An 18,710-nucleotide genomic window follows, 5' to 3' on the forward strand; every position below is an offset into this window, starting at 1 on the left:
TCTTGCAGAACTCTTCTTTTCAGTTCAGTATCATTTGGTACACACAGTCATTCATGAAATTTCAGTACATTGTTCTCAAATTTGAATCCCGGTCTCGGTTTAGATTCTCTTTCTTCGATGATCTTCTTCAAGAAGTCATCTAGTTGCTGTTTCTCTTTAAGCTCTTCAATCAGTGTCGGTTGGGCAGAAATAGCAGTTAAGGTTCCACATTGTTCTTGCAAAACAATTTCGATTTCAGATTTTTCAAGGTCACCAAGCAACTCTTTTTGTCCGGTAAGCAAACATGCCACGTTTCCAATTGATTTCCGACTCAATGCATCGGCAACGGTATTGGCTTTTCCCGGATGGTACAAAATCTGCAAGTCATAGTCTTTAATCAGTTCTAGCCATCTCCGCTGTCTCATGTTCAGTTCTTTCTGTGTGAAGAAATATTTTAAACTCTTGTGGTCGGTATATACTTCACATGTCACCCCGTACAGATAGTGACGCCAGATTTTCAGTGCAAATACTACTGCAGCAAGTTCCAGATCATGGGTCGGGTAGTTCTTTTCATGCGGTCTTAGTTGTCGGGAAGCATAGGCAATTACTCTCTCATTCTGCATTAAAACACATCCCAAACCCTTATGAGAAGCATCACTAAAGACAGTATAACCATCCGTACCTGAAGGTAAAGTCAGAACAGGTGCAGTCACTAATCGAGTTTTCAACTCCTGAAAAGCAGATTCTCTTTGGTCAGTCCAGTCAAATGGTATCCCCTTCTGAGTCAGTTGAGTCAACGGTAAAGCAATCTTGGAGAAATCTTTGACAAATCTTCTGTAATATCCAGCCAATCCCAAAAAGCTTCGGACTTCGGTCACGTTTGTTGGTCTAGGCCAGTTCACTACAGCTTCAATTTTCTGCGGATCAACAGAAATTCCATCTTTGCTAACAACATGCCCCAAAAACATAACATGGTCAAGCCAAAATTCACATTTAGACAGTTTAGCATACAGTTTCTGTTCTCTTAAGGTTTGTAGGGCAAGTTTCAAGTGATATTCATGTTCTTTTATGCTCTTGGAGTAAATCAATATGTCATCAATAAATACAACAATAAAATTGTCAAGGTATGGTTTAAAAATTCTGTTCATAAGGTCCATAAATGCAGCAGGGGCATTCGTGACTCCGAATGGCATAACTAAAAATTCATAATGGCCATACCTTGTTCTAAAAGCAGTTTTATCCATGTCCTCTGATTTAACTTTCAACTGATGGTATCCCGATCTGAGATCGATCTTAGAAAACACTTGAGCACCCTGCAACTGATCAAATAAGTCATCAATGCGCGGTAATGGATATTTATTTTTCACAGTTACCTTGTTCAGTTCACGGTAATCTATACACAATCTCAATGAGCCATCTTTCTTCTTTACAAACAAAACAGGAGCGCCCCACGGTGAAGTGCTAGGCCTGATAAACTTCTTATCCAGCAGTTCCTGCAGTTGCACTTTCAATTCTTTCAGTTCAGTTGGAGCCATTCTGTAAGGAGCTTTTGATATCGGCTGTGTACCCGGAATCACATCAACGGTAAATTCAATCTCCCTGTCAATCAAATCCCCTGGCAGATCATCTGGAAATACATCTGGGAATTCCCTGACTATAGGAATGCAATTCACATCAGTTTTAACACTATCGTCAGTAGACACAGTCAACACAGAACATAGATATCCTCTGCACCCCTTTCTAATTAATTTAACAGCTTTCACCGACGAAATCAAATACGGAGGAGGTACTACTCCACTCCCATTAAACACGAATTCAGGCAAACTAGGTGGACGGAAAACAACTTGCTTGGTCACACAATCAATAGTGGCATGATATTTTTGTAACCAATCCATCCCCAATATTACATCAAAATGATCAATGTTTAATGGTAGTAAATCAATAAACAGATGCATATCCCCAACAATGATTTCACATGCGGGGTACATATAAGCACATGTCATGGATCCTCCTACAGGTGATGATACGGCTAGCAGATAGTTCATGGGTTCTAAGGGTCTATTCAATTTCCGTGAGAAAGCATGCGATACATAAGAATGTGTAGACCCCGAATCAATCAATACATATGCATTTTGTGTACAGATAGAGAGGATACCTGACACAACGGTCTCTGTAGTTTGCACGTCTCCCGGTACTAGGGCGAACACTCTGCCCTGCCTCATGGGCTCTTTCCCAGTAGCTTTGGGGTTAGGCTTTGGTGCTACAGTTGATGCTGCTGCGCTTGGTGCAGCTTTACTACTGGCTTGTGGCGCTGAGGGGCAGTCTTTAACCATGTGGCCCACCTTACCACACCTGTAGCAGGCTCCAGATATTTTGTAGCAGACCCCTTTGTGCTTCTTGCCACACTCAGAACAGGGTGGTATGAAACCACTGTGAGAACCCAAATATAAAAATTAAGTAAATAATTAAATAATAATATTACAATCTCAAATATTTTGGTGGTGAATTCTAAGGTGCAAATTAAATATTATTGGAGGATCTTTAATTAATTTTTAAACATAAAATAAATTTATGGTAAAAGTCATTGATTTAGAAGCAAGATTTATTATTAAAAAAAAAATTAGAGAAGAGGGTGTGACTTGAACTCTAGACCATAAAATTAATAAGTTAGGCTCTTAACATTTGAGTTACATGTAACTTATATATGTATTTTGTATATTTATCTATCTATTTGACCTAAGTGTGCCCACCACTAGTATAAAATAAAATAAACACAAACTCTAACTCTTGTTATAATTGTTTTCCACAACACTAGCAACCCTAGCAGCCGTGGGTTTATGAAGAAAAGAGAGGGGTTTTTCAATCATCAAGATTATTGTTGTAGCCAAGAAGGAGAGCTTTGGGTGTGTTGTGCTGTGTGGCTTCCTAGGTTTTCTTCTCTTCTTTCTTTGTTCTTTATCCTAATAATATTGTTATTTAATTCATTGATGGAGAGATTGTAGGTGTATGCATTTTGTGTATATATATATGCTGTTAAGAAATCTAAGGAGTTAAATTCATGTATAAAGAATCGGTGTGAATCTTAGTCCAAAAAATTCTGCACATAATCGCTAACTTCAAAAATCAAGAAACCATATCAAACGGATGAATTTTAATCTGAAATTTTTACAGTAGATCAAATACACATTGAATTGCATATTTGAATTTTTTCATAATTTTTGGGAGTCGAAATCCATATAAATTGAGGTATTCAAATCTGTCCAGGAAACCAGTCCGAAACAGTAAATTCGGGATTGTTGTTCTCTTTGGGTATAAATCCAAAAATTATCAAATTAGTGTCATTAGAACCGGTTACGAGTCTAGTTTCATAATTTTTTGGCCTTGCATTGATTGCTCGTGTATATTAAGAGAACCGTCAATTTCTTTAAAGTGCTGCAGAAAACAACCTGTTTGGATATAATAAATTGTAGAAAATTATTTTGATAAGCAAATCAAGTGAAACCAATTGGGTTTAAAACTTAAGATATATTAGATTATATCTGGAGGTTATTGGAATTTTTCGAATAGCGTGGAGTGGGTTTTGTAATTTTCAAAGTTAGCGAATAGATTGGGAAAACTTGTTTAAAACACTGTTTCATCTTAAAGTTATTTTTAGTTAAGTTTCGATCGGAATCTATGTCTTGGGTGATTTTGGACCTTGAAGAATATGAACTTAGGTAATATTTAAGAGTAACGGTGAGTTGGGTTGAGCCGTGTTAGCGCGTTTTAGTTTGAGGTTACTTAGTTCCTATTTTTTTTAGTATTTTTAAATTAGTTGTGACGTGTAGTTTTTATACTTGGTTTAGGGCACTAGTTGGACTTTTACACTCTATACGAGGATTATATTATTTCGTTTTCAGGTGAGTAGTTTCATGCTACATATTTTTATAAATGTTCCCCTACCCTGAACTGTTGGAAAATTAAATTGTTGTTTCATGATTAAACTGTTTTGATAAATTATTATATTATCAATTGAATCAAATTATTTTTGAAACATGTGTGAACTTGGCATACTGTAAATTATTTGTTTTGGTCTCATGTTTATAATGATGAACTACCATGTTTTACGAAACTGATGTGTATTGATTATTGGGACCATGTGTGTATTTAGTCCAGGGAAATTATTCCACTGTGTGTGGTGACTCTGGCCGCTAGGGAACAGATCCGGGTTGGGCCGTGATGACTCTAGTGCTCAACGATTGTAAGGAACAGACCTTTAAAAACAACTAGGTGACCTTCAATCGGATCGTCTTTGAGAAAAGGCCCAGGTGCCACCCTGAGGATGACTCTTAGTTCGGTATTGGATCCAACGGGGCTTATAGCCTGAGAAATGTGTGGCAGATTATTTGTTTTTATTGGTACCCAGAAAATTATTGGTGTTCATGTTATAATCTGTTTTAAGTGAAAAATGTCGTTTATCATGTTCTTGCGAGACATGAGTATTTTAAGTGTTGAATTGTGGAACCTTCTTTTTGAAACAGATTGTATTTACCAAACTGTATGCCAATCTAGTTTCTGTGATATATATCTTATTTTGGAATTGAACCCTGTTTTCAAAATTGTATTTACTATCCATGTTGCTACTCACTGAGCTATCAGCTGACTTAGTTGTTTACCATTTCCAGGTGTTAGAAGGACTTAGAGTGGACTCATGGCGTAGCGGGGACTCAATTGCATGGACCTCTAGGGCATTCCTTTAGTTTAGAGTGTTATGTCAAGTTTGTGCATATTTATATTTATTCTTATCGAAGTTCATTTACGATTATTTTTGATATGTGGGTTGTTTATATCCCATAAGTTTGGATGGCTTTTGATTACGGTTGATTTTGCCGTTTATAATTGTGGCATGTCTGGATTGAGTTTTGGTTATTTATTATTGGACTATTGTTCAGTTGTTCAATGTGATTGGATTCGTGTTTAGGCTTACGTGTGCCTTGGGCTAAGTCCCTGTGGGCCACGGCCGGTCGTGCCCGGATTTGGGGTGTGACAACCACTCCCTTGGCTGGGGCTAGTTGTCGACCCCGTATTCTGTTTCTTGTTGGCCGGGTTGTGCTTGCCTTTCTTGAATTTGAAACCCTGCCTCTTACTACGCCATTCCGACGTTGGTGTTTCAGTTTTCAGTGCTTCAATGTTTGATTCAGCCATCAAGGCTCGGTCAAGAACATTTACATAGTTCGGTAGCTTCAAAACATTGATTCTGTCGAGAATTGCAACATAAAGGCCGCCTTCAAACTTCCTGGCCTTCTTATATTCAGTATCCACCATATGCGGTGCATATCTAGCAAGCTCGGTGAATTTCGTCTCATATTCCGCAACGGACATTGTGCCCTGCTTCAGCTGTTCAAATTCAGTCACTTTTCTATCCCTGACACACTGAGGGAAATACTTTTCAAAGAAGGACTCCTTGAACTGAGCCCAAGTCATAACAGTATTTGTATCGCGGATCAACATCCACTACCTTCTAGCTTCTTCTTGTAGGGTGAAGGTAGCTAGCAATACTTTATTCGCTTCTGAGCACGGGAACACCTCAAATAGTTTTTCTGTTTCAAGCACCCAAGCTTCAGCCTTTAGCGGTTCCAGTCCTCCCTGAAAGGACGGCGGTTTCATCTTGCTGAATTTATGGGTGAGAGCAATAATATCCCCATCATTCACATTCGCATTAGGTTCCGGCTGTACCGGAGGAGGAGGAGGTGGGGGCTGTTGGTTATGTTGTTGTTCAAGTCTAGCGGTTATCAGTTCTATCATTCTTTCCATTCTTGCCTCAGTAGATGAGGATTCAGGTTCATTTGCATTGTCCATTTCACTATAAGCAGTTATAACAGTTATAAATTGTAACATAAACAGTTGCATATTTAGACAGTTATCACATCAACATGTATTCAGTCATAACATAGCCACACACTTTTCAAGTTCATGATATGCCCTAATTACTTTTCTAGGACACCCTATAGCTCATTTGGACACGTGTGTGCGGTATAACTCGTGGTTAATTATTGCTCTGATACCACTCTGTCACGACCCAAACCCGGCCTTATGGGTTTAGCACCGTAACCGGCCAGTAATCCGAGATTACCGAAGGCCTGTAGAACAGTAGAATAATAAAACAGAGTACAGGGCCTGGCGGAAGCCAATACAGTAAATAAATAATGTCCATTGAGCTATGACAGTCTGCATGCCAAAAAGATTTTTCATGCATTCATACATACAACAGTACAGTCTATACAATAATTTACAGTCACACAGTACAGGGACCTAATCCCTTGATAACAGTACAGTAAACATTCAGTCTATACAGAACAGTAGACGGTACAGAAGGGGGAATTGTAAAACACCTCGAAGCCTTAACACGATAGGCTCAGAACCTCGCAGTGAGGCACAAAGGCTGGCTTGACAAAACTGGAGTCTAACCCACGCTCCTAGCTCCGATCTGGCGGCTGAGCACCTACATATATATATAAACAGTGAGCTAAAGCCCAGTGAATAGCATGATGCGTAAAGGGTTTAAGAATGAATGTCCTTACAGTAATGAAAACAGTCCATTAAATCAGTATTTCAGTCAGTACATTCATATGTGGTACATCCATTGGCATAACAGTACAGTAAACAGTAGGTCTTAAAAGACCGAACAGTAAATGATGGCCATCAATCAGTAAACAGTAGTGGTTCCACGAGGGAATCAACAGAGATCTCTGTAACAGTAACAGTCAGTAACAGTAGTTGCTAAGGATGCCACAATACAGTTCAGAATAGAGGACATACATTCATTCAATTAACAGTAGCAGTTCAGAAAGCAGTGCAGTTCAATTGTTCAGAAGATAATAATTTTGAACATATCTTTACACAGTTGTTACTCACAGAGTTTGGGTTACAGTATGCTAGAGCGTGCCTCCCCAGTCGCCAACCTTACACAGTTAACAGATTGAACACACACTAAGCTACACAGTTGGGAGATAACATAATTTAACCCCTAATGCCTCGGTGTGTTCTACATCTATCTTCAACAGGATGTCTTAAACTAGGCCTAAGAATGCCTAGAATGGAATGAGGATGCAAAGATGTGATCAGAAGACTGTTTCAAGATTTTCAGAAAATAGGGTCCCGCTCGAGCGCAGGTTTCCCCGCTCGAGCGGTCATGTGACAAAGGTACACGCTCGAGCGTCAACTTTCCTGCTCGAGCGTACTGTAAAAGTACTGGATGGGTGAAATCTCCGCTCGACGCCCGCTCAAGCTTGAGACATGACTCCGCTCGAGCGCCCAATCCTCCGCTCGAGCGGACTGTAAAACAGTGCAGAGATACTGGATGCTCGGATTCCACGCTCGAGCGGCACTTCCCCCGCTCGAGCGGAAGTGCAGAATCTGGGAATTCCAGATTGCACCTCCAAGCTCAAACTCGCATTCAAATGCATCAAAACCGATCCTCTTGGGCCCATTTTCTGGAAAACATTTATAAACACATAGAATAACATGTTTCAAAGCTCAATTTTAAGAAATCAAAGCCCAAGGGTGTTTAATTCAAACTCAATTTAAACCATTTTTCAAGCACAAGATGAACATGCAAACATGCATGAATTCAAACCATTTTGAAGCTCCAATTTGATGCTCTAAGGAGCCAATTGATCCAAAAACAAGTTGAAAACATGGACCATTACAAAATTATGGACATGCATGCACTATTTTGCCATGAACTCAACTCCAAATTCAACCAAGAACACATGCAAGCATGAATTATGCTCTATATCAACATGTATGAACTAAAACATGACTTAGCTCTACAATTTAACATGGACCATGCAAGAATTAGTTCAAACACAAGAATGAGAAGGTGAAATTCATACCTAAGTTCCTTGAATGCAAGTCTAGGGGTTCAATTTAGCAATCCACACTTCAATTAGCAAGCAATACACCAAGCAATTCAAGCCAATTCAACAAAATGAACTCAATTCTCTCATCTAGTCTCTCTCTAGTCGGCAAGGCAAGGAAGAAGGCTGAGGTAAACGTTTTTGGCTCAAGTGTAATGAACTCAAAAGTGTATAGGTAGTGGCCCACTCAAGGGCAAGGTTGTAATTAAGGCCAACTCTGTATTTTATCAATATTTAATCTAATTTAATCATACCTAATCAGTTTTCAAATAATTATACCATAAAATCACATTAATTATGAGGATCATAGGACACCAATCGGTTTCTAATTCGGCCGTCGATAAGGCCTTCAATTAGCGGTTTAAACACAAAGAGATGAACAGATAATTAATCAATCAATCAAACAGATAGAATATGCAACACAATAGATATACTTGGCTAATTCAGTTTCAATTCCAGTCAGTCGGTTCAGTACTTTTAATCAGTTCAATCATCAGTCATAATCAGTCCAGTTTAACGGTAATCGGTGGTTATTCAGTAAACAGTAACGAGGGTTGTTACAGTTGCGCTCGAGCATGAAATGCATGTACCCAGAAGTTTTTGTGTTTTACAGTCTGCTCAAGCGAGAGAGTTCACGCTCGAGAGAGGACCTGAGTCTCACGCTCAAGCGGAGGTCGAGCGTCCGTCGAGCATGAATTGCATGCATCCAGTACTTTTCATGAAGTCTACAGTCCGCTCGAGCGAAGGAAGTCACGCTAGAGCGGAGATCCTTTGTCTGCATGTCCGCTCGAGCGTAGAAAGCCACGCTCGAGCGAGACCCTTGTTTTCTGAAAATTTTGAAAAGTGTTTTAAAGTGCATCTTTGCATCATCGTTCCATCCTAGGCATTCCTAGGCGATGTTTAAGGCATCTTAATGAGGATATTGATATAGAACCACACCGAGTCAAGATAGGGACTAAGTTGTTGATTCCCAAGTGTGTAACTTAGTGTGTGTTTGTTATGTAACTATGTAGGGTTGGTATCCGAGGACGCTCATTAGCTGCTTATAGCTCAGTGCTCTGTGAGTAACAATGTTGTAAAGATATGTTCAATTATGAATATTTTCTGAATGATCAACTGTTCTGTTTACTGAAACGTTATTGTTTAATGAACGAATGTTTGTCCTATTTGTAAACTGTATTCGTGGCATCCTTAGCAACTTCCTGTTACTATACTGTTACTGCTACTGTCACAGAAATTTTTATCGGTTCCCAAGTTTGGAACCACTACTGTTACTGTTATGATGGCCATCAACTGACTGTTCGGTCTATTAAGACCTACTGTACTGTTTTGCTATGGGATGTACTACATATGACTGCTATGGTTTCTAAACGACTGATATGACTGTTTAATTACTGAAAGGACATTCATTCTTAACCTCTTTACATAACTATTATTCACTGGGCTTTAACTCACTGTTTATATATATATATATATATATATATATGTAGGTGTCCAAGCACTGGACCGATGCTAGGAGCGTCAGGCTAAGCTCCCGTTTTGTCAGAGCCAACCATTGTGCCTCACTTCGAGGTTCCGAGTGCGTCAAAGCTAAGGCTGGTTTGGGGTGTTTTAGATTTCCCCTTTTGCCCCTGTTCTGTAATCAATGTTGAGACTTGTACTGTACTGTTATGTTAGAGATTTGGTCCCTAACCTGAATGTCTGTATATGATGTATGTATATACTGTTTTGGTTTTGAATGTGAATATGTTCAGGAAAGTATTTTTGCATTCAACATGTCACAGCTCATTGGACACCTTTTATTTACTGTTTTGGCTTCCGCCAGCCCCTTACTCTGTATTATTGTCTTTACTGTTAAGCAGGCCTTTGGTAATCACGGATTACTGGCCGGTTACGGTGCTAAACCCATAGGAGCGGGTTTGGGTCGTGACACCTCCAAACTCTCTCTCTCTCTCTCTCTCTCTCTCTCTCTCTCTACAACCTTGCTTGACATGGATGAAGATTTCATGTGAGCTCTCTCTCTTCTCTCTCTTAGTTCTATGTATTTTTTGTTTTTGGGTGAACTATGTATTTACATATATATACATATATTTGTATGCATACACAAGTACAGTGGTATGACATTATCGAACAATTGAAGAAACATACTGACATATAGAAGCAAAACATGTCTTTGTGGTCAAAAGGTAAGTGACACAATCTGAAAGAAAAAAAAATAAAGAAAAGTTGTACTATGCATGTACAGAAAGAAAATGCATATTCTGGGATTGGTGCAAACCTATTAACTCAATTGATGAAAGTATTGATACTGTTCAAAGGCCGCTACCTCAAGGCAATTTCAAGGATGTGTATACAAGAGTGCAAGTACTTGAAGATAACCAAGAATATATGATGCTATTGATAATCATAAGTTTAGTCATAAGTTGTTTGCCCTATTTGTTGCCATTATGAAGTAACCACTTATCATATGTAAAGATTGTTCTATGGGTTATGCAATGCAAGGATATCCTAGTATGACAAACTTGTGGTAGTTTTTGTGTAATGAAATATGTAAACCCTGTTCTATTTAAGTGTAAGACAACAAGCTTGTACTAGTTTTCCCTTGGAATGAAAGCATGACAAATCCCAAAACATGTGTCCCAATTATGCGTGCTTCAGACGTATATAAACAAGTTCAAATATCAATGCTTCATAGTGACATTTGATGCTTCATAGTTAGTTAACAGTTATATCCCAAAAGAGTTACAAAAGATTTACATCCCTGATTGAGGCCAAATTGTACAACATTGAAGCCGTTAATTAGGATCTCTTAACTTACTTGTTTGTAAAACTATATATTTTATACGTGTTAAATGTCAATTAGGTTGTACATAGTGGGAGCATAAAATGAGCACAAATGTAAAACTTGTAGAGAAAAGTGCTTCCCACACTTACGGAGGCCCATTCCCACACGTGTTGAACCTTCGCCGCACGTGCGGTGAAAATTTCTGCATGTGCGGCCGTACCTCGAGACATGAGCCTGCTATTTTGAACCTATTGGAAAAGGCTAGAGGTATAAAAATATAGAACATAGGCTGGATGAGGGTTCTGATATTTTTCCAAGTCAAAGGGAGGCTAGGGTTTTGAATAGAAAGAAACTTGAAGTGTAAAGGATGTCTCCCATGGTGACTTCTTCTCCATCTACCTCTTCTCACTCATCCATGAGTGGCTAGGCTTCTCTTTCTAGGATTTTGATGAAACCCTAGCCAAGTAAATAGGGTTTTCTCTTTGTTTTTTGATTATGTAAATGTCACAACCTAAACTTGCCCCTAAAAGTTTAGGCATGACTGGCCTGAAATTAAGCCTCGAAGTTAAACTTCCATAACTATATTCCCTGCGGGGCCTGAACGGAAGTAAATATAATATCAAAATAAAACAACCATTGAGTTGTGTCTACATGCCAAGATCATGACACATTATATACCATTTATATACATCGAGTCCACACATGTATGTTTATATACAAAGGGTAGCAACCCAAAGGCTAAGTATTAATAACAAACTAAGACAAGTCACAGAAGACTAGCAAAACATGCCATTATACATATGAGACTTCCAAAATTAAACCAAAAAGGTCCTGATCATAAAATAAAAGTCCAATCGGGCAACTTGACAAAACAGGTTCAGCAAAAAAGGCTCCTGAAGCTGACCTAGGGTTGTCTTCCTGGTTGATCACCTACACACACAGTCATAAACACGGAGTGAGCAAGGCTCAATGAATAACAGCAATGTAGAGAAGGCAAGTGAATAAACATAAGAGTTAGAGACTATATGTAAACTAGGAGATGGCCTCTTCTATAAGCATACATCAAAATGGCCTCGGGCCCATAATTTAATACAGAACGGCCTCAGGCCCACATAGAATACAAAATGGCCATAGGCCTAATGCAGTACGGAATAGCTCGGAGCTCAACAAAGCAACAGCTGTCTAGAGCAATATAGGGTAGATGGAGCATCGACATGTCCCCATCTCCCTTGGCCTTAGCGCCATTGGTCACATGTGATCCATATCGTTACAAAGTAGATGGAACATCGCCATATCTCCATCTATTCCAGCCTTAGAGTCGTATGTCATAAATCATAAACAATTCACATTATAACGGCCTTGGGCCCACCTTTATTATGAAGTTGTCGATGACCTTGAGTCCATGGTAGTGACATTGTGCAATTCTCTCAATTAATTCCAATCACATGGCCGTATGATAACATATGTTATTCACAAATAAAAGCATGATCATAGAAATAAGCAAAACATAACTTTACACTACTATTACTCACTGTGGGGTGGTTGTATGACAGCCTCTTCCGGTAGGTGACCTACACATAACACACATTTGTAAGTACTTCCTTCTTCCTTAGTCTTTTCTTCTTTATTTACGATTCGATTCGTTAAGTTCTGTTTAATTATCAATATTACAGAAGAATCAAATGGACATTTTAACACATTTATAGGGTCAAGAGGGGTGAAAGAAGTCAACAGAATCCTTCCTCTCTAGCCGCACGTGCGGGAAGATGCGCCACACGTGTTTTTATTTTAGAATGCAATCTTCAGGCTCCCCTGTTTTCCATACGTGCAGCTGTGTCCTGCACGTACGGCCATGGGCCCCATATGTGCGATCGTAGGCTCTGTTTTGAGTAGTCCGAAGTTCAACAAAAATTCAACTTTCCAAAGGCATCTCAAGGCTAAATTATAAGAAAAATTCCTTCATCACCACAACATGTGAACATACTAAACATGAATTTCATAAGTAATTAACTCATAACTCATGTAAAGGGAATTTATACAATTTGATCATATTTCTTTTTGTCCCTTTCATAGTGAACTACAAGAGATGCAAACCTATAGAAAAGAGATACAACATAGAAGGACCATAATATGCAAAACTTGGAGATTGGAAGATGAATCTCCTTAAGCTATCTCAAAGTAAACCCATACTTTAACATTTAACCCTCGAATTAAGCAAATACAATGAAAATTGGTGAGTCTTATGGGTATCCTCTCAATCAAATCCAAAACCCTAATTTATAAGAGTGAAAAGCTTCCTTCAAATACTTGAGAACAATCAATTAAGGGTAGTTTTAGAGTAATTAAGTTGCTTTACACTTACTTTGAGTTCCAATCCTTGAACTCTCCCTCAAATCCACCAAGCTCTTAGTTGATTTGCCATTTCTCTCTTTCTCTTTCTCTTCTCTTCCTTTCTTTCCTCCGAGAGATATTTTTTTTATTTTGATTCTAAGCCCTCTAAGATTCTTATAGCTATCAACTTGCGTAAGTCATGAGTCTAAATAAACTTAATTGAGAATTGGGCCCAATTAAATCAATTTAATTTTTTACGAATCAATTTTTTACAAAAATTCACATTATGGCTTAAAAATCATGTTAATCAAAGCTGTAAAGTCAATTTTGAGTTATCGCGCCTCTAAGGCTCTCTATTCCTAATCCAAATGTCTTAATTCCAACAGATTTTCCCATAACCGACAGATATGATGTCATGAACATATAAAATTCACACAATTAAACATAAATTCATATAAAATTCCATGGCAATACATATAATTACGTCTTAATTAAAAGTCTAAAGCATATAAGAGGGTCGGGTCATTACAATAAAGGTTTGAACAAATTGTATGGTGTTTAAGAAGTTTCAAATATAATTTTTCATTATTTCTTCGAGTATTATGTTTTCTGTGATTGTTGAATGCTTTTTATACAATAGTGTAGACACTCCATTTTGACTGACTTTAAGACTTGGACACTTTCTTTGAAACACCCATGATTAAAATTGGAATATGCTATTTTATAAATTTTCCAACCGAAAAATCAAATTCTAGCTTTAATCCCAAACCTTACTTATTTTGGCCAAATTATTAATTTATAGTATTTTATAATATTTTATAATTTTATGTGTGTATATAATTTTAGGTGTTTTTATCAAAACAAAAAAAAAAAAAACAATAAAAAAAAAGAAGAAGAAGAAATATATGGTATTGTTAGGGTATTTTTGGGGAGAAGTAAAAGAAATTTTGGATGGAGGGATGAGAGATGATGTTTTGTTTGTGAAAAAAACGAAAAAAGAGAGGCTCGGCCAGGTGGGGGTGTATATGTGTGTTTTGTACAGCTCACAGAGGGAGCATGGTTTTTGATAATTAAAAAAAAAAAAAAGGGTGACCAAGAATATTTTGAGAGGGAGAGATGATTAAAATGTTTTTGTGCTGGGGTATAAGGAATATAAAATAAAAAATAAAAAAAATTGGGTGGTGGTGATTTTCTTTTTAAACAGGGCGTGTATGGCCAGCATGATGATGTTTTGGTAGTGGAATATATTATAGAGGAGATGATTATGGTCATTGGGTGGAGAATATTTGTTTTAAAGAGAGATAGCATGATAAAGATAACAGCAACATAAAAGTTTGGAATTATGAAATTTTTTTTATGAAAATGTACATGAAAAATTTATGATTTTTGAATTATCTTGATTAATGTGTTGTATTTTATTTTAAGTGTAATTTAAGGATCACAAAGTTTTTATGATTATTTTCATGAAAAGTTTTTCATGATATCTAGCATTGTTGTAACAGTAATATTAGGTATCATAAAAACCTTTTATGAAAATAATCATGAAAATTTTATAATCCTTAAATTACGCTTAGAATAAAATATCATATATTAATCAAGATAATTTAAGAATCATAATTATTTCATAATTATTTTTATGAATTTTTTTTTATTATCCCTAACTTTTCTCTAAAGAGAAAGGGGGGTCATGGTACTGAGGACAATATTAATGAAAAGAAAAAGACAGGGATCATGAAATTTTTTTTATGAAAGTAATTATGAAAAATTTATGATTCTTGAATTACTTTGATTAATGTGTAATGTTTTATTTTAAATGTAATGTCACAAACCTTTCATAATTATTTACATAATTTTTTTTTTATAATATTTAATAATTATAAAAAAAATTTCATCATACCTAACCTTTGGTATTAATAAAAGAAATGGAATATATCATTGAAGGTCGGGCTCTCTCTCTAGAAGAAAAATAATAAAAAATTTGGACAGTCTGGCTCATGGGTGGAAAAAGGGAGGAACACACACACAGCAGACACACACACACGGCACACACTCACACTCGCACTCACACTCTCTTATCTCTCTCTCGGGTTGCATTTTGAGAGGAGAAGTTGAGCATACACACAGAGCCTCATACACACACACACACGACACACTGCTACACATCACACACGACACACTGCTACACACCACACACACACACAGTCGATTCACCAGGCACACACATGCACACGATTCACACAGACCACAGGCCAGCTCATATACACAAGAGATGCATGATATCTCTCTCTCTCTGCACCTGGTCTCTCTCTCTCTGGCATGAACTGGTTCGGAGATGAAGAGATCACACGCATACACACATGCATCTGCTCTCGGGCTCTCTCACTCTCTCGGCAGTTTTGGGTTGGAGCTGAACACACACACGGCACACAACACACACACAACACTCACCATGCATACCAAACACGCATACACCAAAAAAAGCTGACTCTCTCTCTCTCTCTCTCTCTCTCTCCATCACATGCAAGCAAATCTCTTCAAAACTGCCATGGACGCTGCTGCTGTTCGAGGGAAGAAGCCATCAACCAACACCACAAAAACCAGACCCATTCCTCAACCTTGCTGGCTTCTTGGCCTTCAATCTCTCTCTCTCTAATCTCTGTTCTGCAGCTCTACTGTCTCGCCTTCGCTGGTGCCTTAGCCGTCTCGCACCAATCCCCCTCCTCCATCAAGGTTTAAGCCACCTAATGATGCCCTAGATATAGAAGACGAAATAGGGCTTGAATCTGATAGTGATTGTGAGAAGGATATTCATGTGTTTAGAACCGTTGATGGTCATCGAGGTGCAGCAACTGCTGAGTTTTCTGCTCGAGCTCTACAAGGAGTTTTGCTAAGTCTTGGTTCCATAAAAAAAATCCGCCCGATGCATTACTAAAAGCATTTGTCTAGACAGATGTTGCATTCAGGAATGGCTTGGATTCCCATCGTAAATCTAAGGGAGTTATTCAGAAAGACTGGCGTCCTGGTTGCACAACCATCGTGGCTCTTATAGTCAGAAATAAGCTTTTTTTTTTTGTTGCTAATGCTGGTGATTGCAGGGCAATGCTATGCCGAGCTGGCAGTGCCTTTGCTCTAAATAAGGATCATGTTGCAAGTTGTCCTGAGGAGAGAGCAACAGACACACATACATAGGACGGCTCTCCATGCATAACCAATCTCCTTATTGATTCACTCACCAAAATCTCTCTCTCTCTCTCTCTCTCTCTCTCTCTCTCTTGTGATGGCTGTGAGCACAGGGAGCTGCACTGCAAGGTTCATGGACCTGGAATCAATGAAGTGCACCATCTCTACCCCACCACTCTCTATTGGACATTCTTCACTCCATTTCTCTAATCAAAGACATCAATTTTGTTCACTGTCCACGCATGATTGCTAAGGTGACCTTGGAGCTGCTCCTCCATTGGAACCACTGAAACTCGCACCTTTCCCACTGTCTTGACACCTGCATTGGCCATGGACCGCATTAACTCTGCCATCTCCGACATGAAATTTCAGTAGGATGATCATAGAGCTGGGGCGGTCATATCCGACGGCCAGAATCATAAACCAAAGTCAAACAATAAACCGTTAACAACCGAACCATCTGGGAGAGCTTGAGATCTTATTTATTTATTTATTTTTATTTTTGAGTGTTTGTGAGGTTTTGTTTTATTTTATTATTCTCTCCTCTCTCTCATTTGGACTTGTAATATATAAAAGTGTTGTAATAATTCCTCCACCCCGCTTCTTTCCCACTCATTCTTTAATCGCTTTTCATAATTGTACATATGTATATATCTGACATGCCATGCATATCCATACTTTACATCCATGTTCCATACATTAAGATTCGGCTAAATTTGCATCGTTATGCTTTAATTGATTATCCCATGGTTTTGTGCATTATCACATGTTTTGCAATATTTCGCATGTTATATTTTAGAAGTCGGATCTTTAGGAACATTTTTGTGCATGTATTGCATTAGGATTGTATATATAGGATCATACATATTTTACTAATTTTGTTTTGTAGCTATTCAAGGGACGTCGGTAAATCTGTGAGTTTTTATGTTTTAGCATCCCATTTGTATGTGATTTTCTTATTATGTTTAGCATCCTACCATGAGGCTATTTGCTTACTTGATATAACTGTTTGAATGTTTGTGGATGAAGGCTTGTTGCTTGAATTGGAATAATTCGATGAATGTACGTTTAAGCCCACTTTGTGGTGGCAAATTCACAAACTGTAAGTCCACTTGAGGTGGCAAATTCAAACCCTTTTTGAAAAACAAATATGAAATCGAATTGTTCCAATTTGAGTAAACTAGTCTATACCTTGTATGCTTCACATAATAAGTTTTGAGGATTTATCAAATAATCAGAACATGAGCATATAAAGAAAATAAAATCCATATCATGGTTTAGTAGAGGTCGATCTTTGATCGGGTTAGCGGGGGTGCTCATTATTGACCTTTCCCTCTCATACCTAAGGTTCTGAGCCAAGCATCTTTGGTTACGACAAACAGTGACCTCGGCACGAGTCACGGGTTTCCTAATTTTTCAAAAATATTAGGTGGCGACTTTGAGATCTGATGACGTAGTCTATTTCTGGAAAATATTTTTGCAATAAAATGGATTTTTCTAAAAGTTGTCAAATGTGGACTCTCATCTACGTTTCACATTGCACTCATGAAACTAGATCAAAGAGATTAAGGGAGTCCAAACTGTTTAACTTGCACGGGTACCCCCCGGGCATGTTACAAATAGTTTTCTACTATTTCATGTTTAAGGTATGAGACGGGCCATACTACGAGGGACAAGTCGTGTTAATACCCTAATTTAGAGCGAACGACTCTTACTACTTGAGATGGTTTGTGCCTATACATTGAACGTGTTAATTTTCTTGATAAATACTTCAAGCTTGTAGTTATGAAGTATTATGTAGTTCGAACCGTAACATAATTGAGTCTCAAATTGAAGCCTTATTTATGTAACTAGTGGTGAATTCATTACCCTAGGTTTTTCTCAAAATCAGTAACTTCATCTTTTATTATAATTGCTAGTTTATTCGCTTTGTTTAATTTAATTATTATTAAGTTATGAACAACCATTTCGTTCATCAAAATTAATTTAGGAATTTAACAATTAAATTAGTTTAATTTCCCATTTATCCCTGTAGATCGATACCTGGACTTACCATTATTCTAAAGAACTCGGTATAGTTTAGTATTTATTTTTGGTCCGTGAAACAACCCATCAAATTTTGGCACTGTCGCCGAGGACTTCTGGCGAAACTAATTAATTTAAAGTTATATTCTTATTTTAATTTTTAGTTTAGGATTTTATATTTTAGTATTGCTAAGTATGCAGAGTGTTTGCAAATGGAGCAATCACCGAAGTGCAAGCGGAGCACAACCGAGATTTAAAAATAAAACTCAGCACCAAAGTGCTTTTTTTTTAAAAAAAGAAAAACAAATACTCTGCAGCAAAGCATCAAAGTGCTAAAAATAGAGAGCTTAAGTGGAAATTAGGGACATCGTCTACACGTCAAGCACCCGTAAGACGAGTAAAGTGTTTTTGTTAAATCGCTGTGAGTATTTTCTTCTTTGGTATTTTACTTTCATAACTTAGTGCACAAGAGTCGGAACTTAGTGTGTGTGTATGAGTAGTGTATGAATGGG

General features: G+C 37.8%; 1 long non-coding RNA gene across 1 annotated transcript; it reads left to right on the top strand.

Annotated features, from left to right (window-relative positions):
• Positions 1-2,785: 2,785 nt before the first annotated feature.
• LOC145798468 (uncharacterized) lies at positions 2,786-4,902 on the top strand. Its single transcript, XR_014339344.1, has 3 exons — positions 2,786-2,908; positions 3,825-3,878; positions 4,644-4,902. It is a non-coding gene; the product is annotated as an uncharacterized LOC145798468 (long non-coding RNA).
• The last annotated feature ends 13,808 nt before the right edge of the window (positions 4,903-18,710 follow it).

This window comes from Camellia sinensis, chromosome 9, assembly GCF_055761805.1.
Source record: "Camellia sinensis isolate YWXY chromosome 9, ASM5576180v1, whole genome shotgun sequence".
Taxonomy (NCBI): Eukaryota; Viridiplantae; Streptophyta; class Magnoliopsida; order Ericales; family Theaceae; genus Camellia; species Camellia sinensis.